Genomic DNA, 17,074 nt, shown 5'->3' on the forward strand with positions numbered 1-17,074 from the left:
ATAGCTTTTCATTAAAAACAAAAACAAACAAACAAAACAAAACAAACAAAAAAACAAACAAGAAGAACAAAAGGAAAGTACTAACTATTCCCTACTTAATATACAACATAACTAGAAGAGCATGTGCCATATGGCTTTGCTTTCCTTGTGAGAAGTTATGCAGTGAACTGAGGAAGAAACAGCCCAGACTTTGCTTCCTTTCCAAGATGAGATGATCAAATTTTAATTCTTCACCATCCAAACATCCTTTGCATTATACTAAAATAAACATATTGTAAAATGCTGAGCAGGTTACATTTGTCATTCATAAAGTTTTCTGTGCCTAAGCCAAGATGGTGCAAATATACCCTTCCCTAGCTGCACATATTAAATACTCGCTGTAAAAAACTGCGACAAAATGTATCGAATGCACATGTGGCATATAGTTTTTCAAGTGTTTTGTCTCTGCATAAACCAATAAAAAGTTCAGAAGACTGTTCAAAGGCAATAGGCACTCAGTGAGGAGCCTTTTCATGACATATTTGTGCTCTCCAGCCCAGCTGTTTCAGTTGCAAATGTCTTTGGAAGAAGTTCACAACACCGTCTCTACAGCATGTAGACAAAGCCTTATCTTCTTTCTCTTTTTCACTCTTCACATGGAGATTGCATGATACCATTTTTACTCATTCTCTCAACAAATACTTATCTTCCCTCAGAAACCAATCCTGATATCATAATTTCAAATGTTAAAAACTTAAAGAATTTAGGAAAGGGATGTACATAATCTTAAATTATAGCTGTTGCTTCCACACACACATTAATTCTAACACATAATGGTTAGCCTTAGCTTTCCACTTTTCTCATGAGGTGAGTCAGTTATGGCTCCCCATCTGGATTACACATAAATAAAAACTGTGGCTTATTCATTAATTGGTAAAAGTGATTGTGTTCCATAGATATATAATGTATATTTATTAACGTGATTATTTGTGCTGACAGATAAAATATCATTGTTAAAATGGCCAATAATTTCTTACGTGGCTTTCCAGCTTTCATCAAGCTGGAAAAGTTTCCTGTTAAACTAACTTTGGGAAGAGAACCATACAAAGACTAGATTTATTACTCAGCAGATGCTCATCACATTGCTTAATGCTTTATTTCATGGTCCATATTCATCATCCTTTTTTATTCTCAAATCTTTACCCAGTTCTTTTTGAACATCTGGTTTTCTTCCATGTTTTTAACAGAGTATTTTTTTGGGGCAAAGTGTTTCTTATAATGCTCTTGATCCTCATCGGTGTTTGGAACATAGGCAAGAGAATAAGACTTATATGATTAAATGCAAAGATGTTTGCAAGATTGTTTCATTTTCAGATAAATTTAAATTTGTTTCTTCAGTGACATCATCTGTTAGAAGCCTTTGACATAAATCTGCTCTTTCTGGGAACTTGGGCAGAATGTCTTTGTAAAGGAGATTGTTCCATGAACAACTGATCTGTGTGCAGACTTGAAGTTAAATTAAAAAATAAACAAATTTAGGTTTATATTTTACAATAAGTTTTAAACTTTGGAATATAGTTTATTGAAAAATTGCAAATAGTTTATTGTATTTTCACTTTAGCCATTTGCCACATGATATAATATTGATTTACTTTTTGCTAGTCATATGTACCTAATGAGACTTTTGTTATAATGTCATCTGAATGACTAATACAGTAGGACTGAAAGCAGAAGTTTCATTCTTGACATCTCAATAGAAGACTTTAAAATCTTTCTAAATTTTATTTATTTATTTTTGCTTATAGATACTTTCTGAGAAAAATAAAACATGAATATAAAAATGTCATTAATTCACAGCAGTGCTACAATACAAATAAAATACAGGGGGTGGAAGGGGGCAGAAAAGAGCACATGAGATAGTTATTTATTAGGAAAGCTGCTTATCAGTATTTATAACAGTTGAAATGAGTAATACCTAAGACTTAAGAAAAACATTTCTGATTTTGTTTATGCTTGATTTCTCACTTAGATAAGCTTCTTTGCTTATTAGGACTGCTAAAGTCACCCTTTACACAAATCTCTTTCCTTGCAGCCTTCACCTAACCTTGCAACATGTCTACACACTTGAAGACAAATCACAAGAAAGATCATGAAACAGAAATGCAGTCATTTGTAGTTTATGATGTGTAGGTAGGGGTGATGGAAAAAAAGGAGCTTTTCAGAAAATAGTGGTCAGAGACTGAAGAGCTGGTAGTGGGAAATTTCTCAGCTGTGAGAAAAAAAAAAAAAAAAAAAAAAAAAAAAAAAAAAAAAAGATGGAATATAAAAGAAACAGTCAGTGAGAAGCATGAGTTTCACTGACTCAGTCCCCCTTACAAGTCACCAAAAAGTGTTGCATGCTGTCTTACACCACATCTGAGATCTCATGCTGATTCTGTCAGCCACTGCACACCCCACTCATTTCAATGGAATTGTTTATATACACCCGCCAAAAAGTTAGGAAGGAAGACATATAACTTTTTGTTTTTCTTTTCTTCTGGGTTCCAGTATTTTTTTACAAATTTAAATTTGTAAATTTAAAAAGTTAAATTTAAAAACAGTATTGTAAATTTTTGTTAGACCTTCCAGGGCCCATTTCATTTTCTTTAAAAGGAGAAAGAAAAAAAAAAAAAGGAGAGAGAGAGAAAAAAGAAGAAAAGAAAAGTTTAGGAAATTCAGTGCCATAAGGCTTCAGTGCAAAGATGTGGTTGTTAAACCTAGGAAAGAGATTTAAAGTAAACACTCTGTTCAGCTGTTCTTTCTTTGATATACTGATATTCTTTCATTGATTTTGTGGCACTAGGGAGGGAAAGCTGTCTTCACAAACCTGTCCACCAAGGAACTGCTGCGTTTGCCTGGAGAAAACATCACATCTGTTAAATTATACCCCTCTTTTGTTCTTCAGCCCAGGTTGCTGGTGAAGACTTTATATGTATTGCCTTATTTTTAATGCTTCCAGCTGTTCTTTTTTCCCTGTGAAAGGAAATCCCTGTGTAGAGGCACAGCAATCCTGAAGGTATACCCAGATTTACTTCTGGCATTCAGACACAGCAGTGTAGGGCAGAAAGGTCTCCTGCCAGTCTCAGCTTCGCTGACCTGTTCTGCAGTTCCTCTCCCCCTCAGCACAGGTACATCTAACATGGTGCTGGCAGTGAACTCCAAGTAAGTTTCATGTGCTGCAAAAGAGGAGAACAAGGATGGAAAGTAATAGCTGTTTCCTAGTTTGTTTAAGTTATAGAAAAGATCAACATTACTATGCTAAGAAGCCTTTTTGGAAATTTCATCATGAAAAAAAATTGACGAATATTAATAAATCTTTTTTTTTTTTTTTTTTTTTTTTTTTTTTTTTTAATCCTTACTAGATCCGCAAGGCAACTGTTTTCAGTTCAGGACATTCTGAGGAGGATTCAAGTCTAGAAACGTAGCAGACCTTGTCTTCTGGGTACTTGGCTACCTCTTGGTTCACTATCTTTAAAACATGAGATTTAACTTCTGTATTAGCATGCTATATTTCTTCAGATTAAGTGAACAGCTTATTAATAGAAGCTGGCATACACTGCCTTGAACATATGACTGCTAAGATCCATGACAAGACATGGAGTTTGCAGCTACCATTTCTGGAATACCTCATAAACCTTAGATTTAAGGTTTATTAATTATTAAACAGTAAATTTATCATAGTATGTTGAATCAGTCGTACGTTGAAATTTCTCAGAGATTTCACTTAGTCTCATCTCTGAATTTCTCTAGAAATATAAAGGAGTTACTGTGGACCTGTGCTATGTATTGTAGGAAGAATGCCTTGTTGGGTATGTATCACACAATGACAGAGTGTCCTCTGAGGGAGTGTATTCTGAGAGCCAGAGCTCCTGGGATGTGGCCAGAGGGAGCAGTCAAAACTTCCCCTGAACTTAAGTGGCTGCAGGAAGAGTTTAGGTTCAGAAAATATCCAAAAATGGCCAAAATGGAGCTAGGAGTTTTCGGTCCAGTTGGTGATTACAAAATGTTATACAAATGAAATTTTAACAAAGGCTATGGAACAGTTTTTCATACATCAGAAAAAAAAAAATACTTAGCTTGTGACCTTTATTTGTGTGTGTGTGTGTGTGTATGTATAACACCATGAAGCATTAAGAGGATCTACTTTTAAAAATCAGCAAAGCATTTCATCTTCAACTCTACAATGGATTTCTAGCAGTACTGCTTAAATAAGTGGAAAATTATGCAAGTGTGGAAAATGATGCAGATGCTAAAAACTCAGGAGTTTTCTATTCTGCATTCAGTAATATATAATTAATGGAAGTAATGGAAGTAATTTGAGTATGATAGTTCAACAATGGTGTCTGCATATCGGCCACTCTGCTGCAGCTTTCTAGCAACCCTGGGCTCTGTTTTCTTTAAATAACTAAAAGGCAAGAAACTCTCCTATGGAGCAGGAGACTCTTCCATATGGTGTAGCATGTGGAACTGGTTTACTGATTCATCATCCTCTTGTTCAGGGAGGGTCTTTTAAGCCCAGCCCATTACAATGTGCACCCCTCAGACAGGGAGAGAAGCAAGGAAAGGTGTGCAGAAACAGGTCTGCCTGTTCCTCTGTAACAGCAGATCAGCTAAGACAATGTATACCACTGTGTTTAGTATGCAGGACATAAAGCACGTGGCACTGGAAGTCAAATGTTAATACAAACATGATTAAGCCCTTTCTGCTCGAAAAGTGAACTGAAAAGGTGGCTGTCTTTTTAGCCACACTCAAAAGGAGCACCGCTTTTTGAGAAACACCGTGACTTTTGTTGATATGAAAGTAATAATATGGAAGACCTGTATTTTTGTCAAAAATACTTTTTAATTTTTTAATTTTTAATTTTTAATTTATTAAGTGGCACATCTGATGAAGCACCAGAAGGCTGGGAACAGCATTGTCTCTACAACTTTTCATTTTGCTGGTGCTCCATCAGCCTGGAATATATAAAGATTTACATATATTTTCCCAAGAACTTGCTATTTCTCTGACAAATGTTGAAATAGAAGTTGACACCTTTAATAAGAAAATGAAGCCAAGGAATAGAATATGAGTAAATTAAGACAGCCATTAATTTTATTCTAGTTTATTTTAAAACCAAACAACCAAACAAAAACAATCAACAACTTATCAACAAAAAGAACTATTCATGAATTTTAATTCAAAAAACCTGCCCTGATTATAGAATTAATCCCTGTCTGGAATCAGGTATTAGAAATTATTCATGATCAGCCAGTACCAATTCAGATTACCACTCCTAAAAGTGCATAAAGAATTATGGAAATGAGAAAAATAACTTAATGACTGATGCACTGGTTTAGGAAACAATTTCTGGGCGCAGTTGTTTTTTCCTCTGCAGAGAATGGCCAACGTTTTTTAACTAGACTATCAATATTTTTTGTTGTTGTTTTTTGAGTTGATATTTTTATTTGCTATAAATTCAGGGGGAAACTCTAACAGCTGCTATTGATTGTTCATATGCATTGACTCATATCCAATGCTCATACTCTTGATATTTTCATGTCTTCTGCCTAGTTAGATCACTGTGGATTTATTCAAAATCTTTTTCATTCTTCAGCTAACTGAAAAAAAATGGGTCACCTACACATTTTTTCAGTTCACTGCACTATTTCTATAAAGTAGTTAAAAGAAATAATGAGAACAGCATCTATTCAGGTGGTTTAACATTGAAATTTTCAGTTGTTTAACTTAATCAGTGTTAAATGGACTTAAAACATCTATGTGGGGTACTTCAGTTTGCAGTACCCAGGCCATCTTTAGTTACTTTAGGTACTTCAGTTTGAAGTACCATAGGCCATCTTTACCAAGAAATGATGGTTTAAAGTGAGAAAAGAATAATTTGTAATGATTCATCTACCTGAGAAATGAGAAAATATGTTGGAAATTTTTAAATGTTTCTGCATTTTTTTTTTTTAATTTTATTTTTTGAGCAGGGATGTGAAGTAGTTATAAAATCTATTTATATTAGGCATGTTTTGTATCTTACTAGAAAATTCATCTGCATCTGATCAGATGATATATGTCTCAAAATCACATGACGTTGAAGTGGTTATTACAGAGCTTGCTCTAACCCGTATTAGTCATCATGCCTCAGAAAGGGATAATTATGCAACCTTTCCCCACAATTGTAATAAAAATGATAAGTATTTGTAGAAGGTGGATGTGACAGTGATAATTGTTGTAGAATAACCCTATGAGGAAAGTAATAATTTCGTACTTGAAATAGGATTCAGATGCTATGCCACAAGGAAGGATCACATTCTAAAGGAATACAAAGAGGCAACATTCATGCTCAAAAAAGTGTTGAGTAGTTGCTTGGTGAATGGTTACATTAAGGAAGATGGAAATGACAGGAAGGGAGAGAAAAGGAAATTGTGTCACATCATGCACAAAAAAGCCAGAATTGAATATGGTGAAGAGTCCCTGAACTATTTACCTATGAAATGGGGAAGAGACAACAGAGAAACAGGTTGTCACTCTGATCTGATTAAATGCCCCAATCAGCACATATTGTAAAAACCTTGGGATTTCAAAAAATTATAAATTAAAATTTCCTGACTCTAAAAGTGTCTAGTGTATGGGAACTTTTTGTTTAAACTCATGTTATCAGTAATTTCTCACACTTCTAGAACTTTCCTGATGAATTTTGAGTTTGTCACAGGTTGCTTATAATAGCTAGATAATGAGCAAAATACTGTAAGGCCCAGCCTATCTTTCTCAAAGGGGTCTGGGTGAAGAAATACCAGCAGGAAACAACAGGAGCATTACAAAGAATGAACAACTAGGGGTGTGTTGAGTAAGATGGAAAGGTTTTTTTTTTTTTTTCTTAGTACATTAGAAATGTACATAATCTTGACCAGTAATATTGATCTATGATGGGTTAGGAAGATGGGATTAATAATTTGAAACAACAAGAAATATCAAAAAATGTTTTTGGTTAGTACCTGAGGAAAAGTCAAATTCTGCATTTGTTCACATACGAATTTGTGCATTTGTGTAACCTGATGAAGAGTCATAGATACTGAAGAGTATAAGAGCACTAGATACTGAAAAGACATATTTTAGAACCTGAAAATTGGACATATCTGAATTTTACAAAGACTTGGCTTGGAAGATTTTGGGACTGGCAACTTGAATTCTCATGGATATCTAGAACAGTAGAGTACTTGGGGGGACTTGGAGGAAAGCAATTCTCTCCAGTCATAGGCCGTGTTCTGGCCTCATAGCTGATATGGCCTTAGAAGGAAGACAGGACAGGCCTTTCATGGTACCTGAATAAACTGGTCATCTACTTTTTCACCAAACTCGAAATTGGTGGAACTGTTAAAAACATTATGCTCCTTGTGGATATTTTACAGGTAATTCTACTTCTTGAGAATTCAGATAAAGGCTTGGAAGTGACAGAATTTTTGGGGGGATTAGCCTAAATAAATAAATTTAGGCTCTCTAAGCATGATTTCTGGAGATCCGACTGATCTGTGTATTTTAACAGCAGAACAGGGAATGATGCTGAGACATGATTGTATGAACCAACTAATGCCTAAGTGATGACCTCAATGACATGCTGAAGACTGTTAACAGCTAGATTTCCAGTATTCAGTAGTTCAGTTGGAATCTTTGTAGACTATCACAGAAGTTTCTGTTCAGATTTTGAAAGCAGTCTAGGTTTTGAAACCACTAGTGAATTACTATAACTCATTACATTTATTTTCTAAATGATGAAAGCTAAGTAAATGTATAACAGAGTTTCCAACTGACAAATTGAGCCAAAACTTGGTACACTTCCAAGCGGTCAGAGGGGCAGAGTGTATATCACTGAGTGACTTTATTTAATTACAGTTTTTAATTCTATTAAAGATCACTTTACATTTTTAAATGATGATGTCCTTGCTCTGATCTGACCCTTTTATTCTTAAATTATTGCAAAGCAGTAATTTCTAATAATCATACAAAGAATAGTCAACTTTTTTTTTTTTTTTTTTTTTGTCATCATCAATACTTGTTGAGCCATGTCTGTATCCAGGTCATGCAACTTTTCCAGGTCAGTTTGGATCAATACAATGGGCCACATTTTGATCTCTTCTACATGGATCTAATACCCACATATGTATTATTTGTCAAGGAGCAAAAAAAGTGAAAGTTTGTAAAAAGATAGTGAAAGGTTTTTTTTGTTTGTTTTGTTTTGTTTTGTTTTTTTTTAATGGATCAAAATGGTATAGTGATAGCATTTTTTTATGGGATTTTTCACATGATGTCTTCTTTTCTGCCCTCAAAGACAAGCATATATGCTATTTCTGCTCCAAGGGCCTGTGTCTCTAATTAGTTATACCTGTGACTAAACCATCTGCAAGATGTGATCTAATTATGACTGAGGGGCTGCCCCATCTAACTGCTATAGCTGACTTTCCTTCTAAATCTGTCTTCTCTCTTCAGGTTACTGTTCCATGTGCAAAAAAAAAAAAAAAAAAAAAAAAAAAGAGAGAGAGATTCCTGACACTATCAATGCAAGCTTAACCTTAAACTGAAATTGTGAGTCATTCTATTGGTGTAGCCTCTACTCTTGCCTTCAGAAGAACTCTTTCCTTGTAGAAATATCTTTCTGAAAACATACTCAAATGCTTGTCTCATGAAGAAAATTTCCCTTTGCAACTATCAGGTTCACTAAGGAAAACAGAATTAACCTCGAGAAAGTCTATAATTCCCTTCAAATTCTCTTCTATCTTTTATCACCGTCCTGTTGGATGTAGATGATCTTAACCTACTGTAAACTGATACATAACTGTTCTATAGTTCACTGGACATGAATGATAAAATTTGCATGTTTTTGAGAATATGCATTTTGCTCAGAATATCAAAGATTGCTCTTTATTCCTTTTCTCCTTATCCTTTGGTGAAAATTACAGAATAACAGAATCACAGAATCACAGAATTTCTAGGTTGGAAGACACCTCGAGATCATCGAGTCCAACCTCCGACCTAACACTAACAGTCCTCCACTAAACCATATCCCTAAGCTCTACATCTAAATGTCTTTTAAAGACCTCCAGGGATGGTGACTCCACCACTTCCCTGGGCAGCCTCTTCCAATGTCTAACAACCCTTTTGGTAAAGAAGTTCTTCCTAACACCCAACCTAAAACTCCCCTGGTGCAATGTAAGCCCACTCCTCCTCGTCCTGTCACCAGGCATGTGGGAGAACAGACCAACCCCCACCTCGCTATAGCCTCCCTTGAGGTACCTGTAGAGAGCAATAAGGTCGCCCCTGAGCCTCCTCTTCTCCAGGCTGAACAAGCCCAGCTCCCTCAGCTGCTCCTCGTAGGACTTGTTCTCCAGGCCCCTCACCAGCTTTGTCGCCCTTCTCTGGACTTGCTCGAGCACCTCGATGTCCTTCTTGTAGCGAGGGGCCCAAAACTGAACACAGTACTCGAGGTGCGGCCTCACCAGAGCCAAGTACAGGGGGACGATCACTTCCCTAGCCCTGATGGCCACACTGCTTCTGATACAAGTCAGGATGCTGTTGGCCTTCTTGGCCACCTGAACACACTGCTGGCTCATATTCAGCCGACTATCCACCATCACTCCCAGGTCCTTCTCTGCCAGGCAGCTTTCCATCCACTCATCTCCCAGCCTGTAGCTCTGCTTGGGGTTATTGCACCCCAGGTGCAGGACCCGGCACTTGGCCTTGTTGAACTTCATGCAGTTGACCTCAGCCCATCGGTGCAGCCTATCCAGATCCTCCTGCAGAGCCTTCCTGCCCTCTAGCAGATCGACACATGCACCTAACTTGGTGTCATCTGCAAACTTACTGAGGGTGCACTCAATGCCCTCATCCAGATCATCGATGAAGATATTAAAGAGGACTGGCCCCAGCACCGAGCCCTGGAGAATGCCACTAGTAAATGGCCTCCAACTGGATTTGACTCCATTCACCATGACTCTTTGGGCCCGGCTATCCAGCCAGTTTCTAACCCAACGAAGCGTATGCCAGTCCAAGCCAAGAGCAGCCAGTTTCTTGAGGAGAATGCTGTGGGAAACAGTATCAAAAGCCTTGCTGAAGTCAAGGTAGACCACATCCACAGCCTTTCCCTCATCCACCCAGTGCGTCACTTTGTCATAGAAGGAGATCGGGTTCGTTAAGAACGACCTGCCTTTCATAAACCCATGCTGACTGGGCCTGATCGCCTGCTTGCCCTGCAAGTGCTGTGTGATGACTCTCAAGAGAATCTGCTCCATGAGCTTCCCTGGCACTGAGGTCAAACTGACAGGCCTATAGTTCCCTGGGTCTGCCCTCCAGCCCTTCTTGTAGATGGGTGTCACGTTTGCTAGCTGCCAGTCAACTGGGACCTCCCCCAATAGCCAGGACTGTTGATAAATGATGGTAAGCGGCTTGGCCAGCTCCTCTGCCAGTTCTCTCAGTATCCTCAGGTGGATCCCATCTGGCCCCATCGAATTGTGCACATCCAAGTGCCGTAGCAGGTTGCCAAGCATTTCTTCGTGGATAGTGAGATTCTGCTTTGTGGATTCTGCTCCTCATCCCCTTCCGCCAGCTCAGGGTACTGAGTATCCAGAGAACAACTGGTTTTGCCGCTAAAGACTAAGGCGAAGAAGGCATTAAGCACCTCCACCTTTTTCTCATCTTTTGTAACAAGGTTTCCCCCCGCATCCAGTAAAGGATAGAGATTCTCCTTAGTCCTCCTTTTTGTGTTGATGTATTTATAAAAACATTTTTTGTTATCTTTAATGGCAGTAGCCAGATTGAGCTCCAGATGAGCTTTGGCCCTTCTAATTTTGTCCCTGCACAGCCTCGTAACATCCTTATAGTCCTCCTCAGTGGCCTGCCCTTTTTTCCAAAGATTATAAACCCTCGTTTTTCTTTTAAGCTCAAGCTGCAACTCTCTGTTGAGCCAGGCCGGTCTTCTTCCATGCCAGCTCTGACATTCAGTGTGTGAATGTCTCAATTTAACAAAAAGCATTTCCTTGAGCTAAAAATAGGTAAATTAACCAAAATATGTAAATGAGAATCTGCTAGGATGGTTTGTATTAGAATCAGCTTAGCACCACTCTAAAACAGTAACCATAAAGGTGAAAAGTGAGACCCATTGGGCAAAAGAAAATGAAATCTGACAGATTGAGGCTAAAATTTTTTAATGTTTGTAAAACATTGAAAATTTATAAAACATTATTTCAGGTGGCACAGTTCAACGGGCACTGTTAGAAGCCATAGTGTATTTTGTATTCAATGAGTTTCAAATATTTGAGTCCTATATTATCACATTTATCTCTACGTGTAACACCTTATTCTAAAGTGTCTACCTGGTGAGATGGTTATGAAATTTATTTTTTGGATATCGCTTTATTCAGTGATGCATGGTAGTGTATTCTCTTGGGAAAGTTATAATTTAATTGCTAATACTATTTGCCTGAGTTACTGTTTGCCCGAGTTACATTTGATGTGTTACTGCAATGACTGGGGGCAAAGGTGATAATGCTTAGCTATATTTCTACGAGTTCTTAAAAATAATTGGATTAGAAATCATGTGCTGAGAACCTACTTATTATTCTTAACAGTTCAGGACTTATTTAAGTGTTTTAATCAAATGGTAAATTATGTATTTCTCAGACTACTTTAAATCCTGGCTTTGAATCACAATTTGTAAGCACTAGAGCACAAGCCTTTTCATTAGGTAAAACAATATTTATAGCATTTTGTCTTTCTCATTCCACACAGTAGGACATAAAAAACAGACATTAATGTTAGAGGCAAGCCATGCTATGCCATCTAAATAAATACACAGATTTAGCACATCAGTAAAATAATGTGATTATAATTAATCTCATACACCTGCAGAATGTCTTTTCCAAATCACTCTTAATTGATAGCCTTTGATATTTTTCTGAATTGCTAATAGAAATACAGCTTTTAGTGAGGAAAACAGTCTGGTTTATATTTTCATTAGACTTCCTGTGTCTGTATTGTACTGCACCTGCCTACTCCCAAAATGCTTGTTATATTTGTCATATACTTTTATGAGGATGGGAGCACTGTTCTGGCAAGCTAGCTAACTTGACTCATATCGTGTTCAGATATAAAACATGAAGACCCACTTGTGATTGCAAAGGTAGTAAGTCTAATTTGATTAGTACTCCAGTGACATGGCATATTATGAATGTCATCTGTCATTTCTCATAAATACTCATGAAAGAATCATTTTCAGAGAAGGCATAATTGAAGCCTGTAATCCAGCACTTTTCACGCTATGGGAAATAGTACTATATCATGATCAATGCTGGCTTTAAAACATAAAGAAACTGGAAAAGCAATAAACAGAAAATCCTATGTTTCAAAATGAGTGAAAGATCTTCCCTTGATTTCAGTGGGAGTATGATTTTCTCAAAATTTGTGTAACTAAGTCTCAGGTATTAAAAATAAAAATCTTCAATCTCTGGTGTTAAACAACTAGGACTTATTTTCTAAAAATGCTATCTTTCCATGAGTTGCTAAGCAACTGGGTTTGAAGAAAAAGGCCAGATCCTCAGCTTATGTGAACTGGAGGGATGTGAATACACACACACGTACACACAAATTTTTCAAAGGGTTGAGGATATGCATGAAGTTGGTGTCTCTTTCAGGGACATTTGTTTGCATACACAAAAGTAAGTGGATAAGTAATTTTGCAGAGATGGCAAAAATTACATCTTCTGACAGTGTCAGTACAATAAGAAAATTATCTTCTCATGGTAAATTACAAAGGTCTGAAGTTTCTCATTCTCAAGCATCCTGCTGGAATGTGATTGAAACTACTTGTTTTCGTCTTTTAGTTTTTAAGAATATTGTTATATAAACATTTCTGAAATGATTTATTAAAGCACTATGAAAAAATAGGGGAAGAAGCAGAGGAGAAAAAAGTCCTGTTTCATTTATTTATTTATTTATTTATTTATTTTAGAATATTCTCTCCATTGTCAAAAAAACAGCATTCAGGATAGTGGTAAGATAATGCTAGTCTGCCCCCAAAGTGAGAGAGTGATCAATCTTTGTTTTGTTACTTACGTGATTAATTTCATAGCATAATTGTGATCTTTCCTATTGCTGTAGCCAGGAAGACATAGCACTAATATAAAAACAAACCAGGAATATATTTCATCTAAAATCACGGAACCAACCTACAGAACAGAGTTGCACTTTGCAAACCAGCATAAGGCAATTGTCTTCCAAAATCCATTAAATACAAGTATACTTTTTGACACCAAACAGTCTTTAGTTTCACTAGTAAATTCTTCAGAATTTCTGCCACTGGACATTTATGATAATATGAGATTTTCAGGGAAATCTGGGTTCTTATTCACAGTAACTCAAAATAGTTTAAATAGTTATAAAACTGTATTATGTATATTTCTTCATTTATGGTAACAATTGACAGTCATTATACTTGGATTTCCCTATTTTATAATTAAATTTATACAGCAAGGCCGTTGTATTTTTTTTTTTCTGCATTTTTCCTATCCTAAAGTTGCTAACATGTTGCTCTGTTAAGAGGTTAAATAAGAATGAATAATTTTTTTTTTTTTTTTCCTAGAAAAGTTCTGTTCCACTTTTACATAAATAACTTGCCTTGCAGATAACTCACTGGAAAGGCCAAAAATAAGTATTCACCAGAGCTGGCTGCTCTAAACGGGATGAAGGGCTATGATAAAAGAGGGAATGAGGAAAAATCTCTAGTCTTTTTCAGTACAGCAAATACTGTTCGGTGAATTCATCCTACAAGCATTATATATAATACGCAGTGGTGCTGAATTAGGGTTGCTTTGACAGATAACTTGCAGGCTGCAAAAATGGAAAGATAAAGATGTGCTAGCTGGTACTTGAGAAAAACTGTGACAACTGCGGTGTCTCCAACAGCTGGGTGTTCCCTCTGTGAGGACATTCCTGGGTGGATTCATTCTTCCCTGCTTGCATCAGTTATTTTGCAAGAAGTGTACCTAAATTTTAAGGGAACAAGCAGAGTCAGATGAATAAAAAGCAAACAGTAATATCAATTATAATGCTGGTATTCAGTTCATCTTCTTATGAACATGTTTTGCTTCCAGCAAAACAACCTTTATTCTTCAAAGTAGACCTCACTCAATTTTTGTTTATTTTTTAGTAGATTATACTAGCTATTATCTGGAGATTATTTTACTTTTTGAAACCATGTGCCTTGCATTTTAATCATCACCTACTATCTACTGCTTCGGATGTTTTTAAGCTTGTTCAATCCATTAAAGCAGAAAGTGTGTTAATAAATTCTAGTCACTGATTGATATTAAATGACATATGTAGCAAGCAGTCCATCTGTCTGTTGTATCATTCCGTGCCTTCTTTCATGTTACCATTACAAATTCTGTAATAAATAGTCGGATCATTTTGAGTGACATGTGGGATCTTTATTGGGCAAGACATTTCAAGTACATCTGTCTTTTGACTGGTTTATAGATGACAGTTCTAACAACAGCTATTACCTTCAAAAAGGCTGCATTTGAAGTATTCTCTATATTCCTGCCACCTCTTCTTTTTTTTTTTTTTTTTTTTAATTCAGACTCTTCATGTATGATGATTATTTTTTCCCTATTATGCTGAATCAGGCCATCATCTACCATAATCTTTCCCTTTCTCTTTGAATCTTAATCATGGTCTCTTTTGCATAATCCTGTTCCTATTCTTCATTTGCCTTTGTCACTTTTGCCATTTCATCTTGCTAGGCATACCTTCCTTATTACTTGTGAACTTTCTGGCTTCTATCATAAGCAATGCTCTCGAGACTGTCAAATATGTCATGCTGTTGCTAATGTTCTGCTCATATGCTTACTTCAGAGCTTCACTTTGCTTTGTTTTCGTATCTGTTGGTTTGGTATATTTGTGCTATTAGATTTTCTTCTTTCTTTTGGGTTTCCTAAAGGGAATAGAAAAATGAAAACTTCCACCTTGAAAGAATGTTTGATGTGTCTAATCCACATGGCATTGCTGAGAGCCACATGATGCTCTGGGTGCTAACTGTTATCTCAAGTTGCTGTGAAATTCCCATGCACTTGCTGTTGTTGAATCTGGTTGCTACCACTCATTTGAGGTTACTTTTTCTTTTCCATTTAGTACTGAGTAAGATATTCTTTGTCAAGACAGAAACTCTTGTTCCCTCGGTTACTCTTCTCACCATCAGTCTCTCCCACTTAGCTCATCTTCACCGTTGTTAGTATTCTGTGTTTTGGGTGGCTGCAGCTGTTGTCTATGTCTTATCCCTAATTCACTATTTCTGGAAGGTGGAAACTAGCAAGGAATCATACTGCTGAGATGAGAATGAAACATAAAATGATGACAAATGACAATAATCCTCTCTTACAGCGTACAATTGTAAACCAAGCTTCAACACTACTTCTGAGGATCTGCTGGATTAATTTCCTCTGTCTGCATGAGCAAAGGCCCTGGTGTCTACATAGAAAAGTAAGAGAAATGCCTCCAGCTTTGGTGGCTCTAACCAGAGTGCCCTGCTCTGTCACTCCTTCCATAGCTTTTGCTGTGTTGTCCTAAGTTTGGAGATAGCATATCTGGGCAAGGGGGTGTCTTTTGAAACCTTATGAATGCTACAGAAAATTACAATAGTACCTGAAGATCTTTCTGAAGGAAGAGCACCTATTTTTTAATTTTATTTTATAAGTTTCTGTTAAGTTTGCCTTACACAATAAGTAAATTTTGCATGAAAGGTGAACGATAACAATTAAAAAAATCACTCTTTATCATATGTAAATCAAAGTTTAATTAAAAACAATTCTATTTTTGATATTGGGAGGTAAAAATACAGTCCTTACCATTTTCCTTTTCTATGTTAGCACATTTAGTCCAAAAGCGCAGAACGGTAAGTTTTAGTGATTAAATTGTAGTGTCATGTATTATGTTCTGAGGTTTTGGTTCGCTGTTTTAAGTATTAATATTTCATTATTACAACACTTTATTTTCAAGCCTTGTGGAGAATGCAGCATAATATATTTATTCTTATTCTTATTCTTATTCTTATTCTTATTCTTATTCTTATTCTTATTCTTATTCTTATTCTTATTCTTATTCTTATTCTTATTCTTATTCTTATTCTTATTCTTATTCTTATTCTTATTCTTATTCTTATTCTTATTCTTATTCTTATTCTTTCTTATTCTTATTCTTATTCTTATTCTTATTCTTATTCTTATTCTTATTCTTATTCTTATTCTCATTCTCATTCTCATTCTCATTCTCATTCTCATTCTCATTCTCATTCTCATTCTCATTCTCATTCTCATTCTCATCCTTATTCATCTTATTCTTAATCTTATTCTTAATAATAATATTTTCAGACAGACACTTCTGTCTGAAACTATGAATAGGAGTTTTAATAGTGCATGTGTTTTCTTCTATTTCAGAGAAACACTGGACTGGTGGGTTGGATGGCTGAAGGGGCCAAGCAGCGGTTGAAAGCTTTCCACCTGAGCACCTGATTCAAGTGCTCCACTGGAAGTTATTGCTCCTGGCAGGTTTTGTAGCATCCTACAGGAAAAGGATCTGGGATTTTCATTCAGTACCTGGGGAAGTGGTACATTTAGATCACTTTCATTCAGATGGGGAAGTGCCTGGGCAAGTCCATACCATGTCAGTGAGATGAAGTGATTTCCTTTCATTGCAACTGAAATCAGGGACAGGTGAGCTACCATCAGTGCCCTGCTCTGGGGCACTTTGGTAGTGTTAAGCATTTATAGCAGAGATTTTGGGGTTAGCCAGTCTCATAAAAACAGACACTATTTTTGTGGTCTTTCCACTGTTATGTCATACAGTATTGCCATATGCAATTAAATGGATACAAAGAAACCAAAGGAATTCTGAAAGCTTTAAAAAAAAACTTATGCCAAAACGCCTAGAACTCATCTCAAAATATAAAGCAGGAAATGCTGAAAGATTTCAGCTTTAACCATTGCTTCCATATTTTTATCTCCATAAAACAGAGGGAAACTCCTG

The 17,074-nt window shown here is 36.4% G+C and overlaps 1 long non-coding RNA gene across 1 annotated transcript in view; it reads left to right on the forward strand.

Moving 5' to 3' along the window:
• The window catches only part of LOC311436118, a 67,375-nt gene extending 50,754 nt beyond the window's left edge, over positions 1-16,621 (forward strand). Inside the window, exons 4-5 of the long non-coding RNA XR_014692611.1 lie at positions 15,434-15,532; positions 16,486-16,621. This is a non-coding gene — a long non-coding RNA (uncharacterized lncRNA). The remainder of the gene's footprint in view (positions 1-15,433; positions 15,533-16,485) is intronic.
• The last annotated feature ends 453 nt before the right edge of the window (positions 16,622-17,074 follow it).

The sequence above is a fragment of the Aythya ferina genome (assembly GCF_964211825.1).
Source record: "Aythya ferina genome assembly, chromosome: 4".
In the NCBI taxonomy this organism is placed as follows: domain Eukaryota; kingdom Metazoa; phylum Chordata; class Aves; order Anseriformes; family Anatidae; genus Aythya; species Aythya ferina.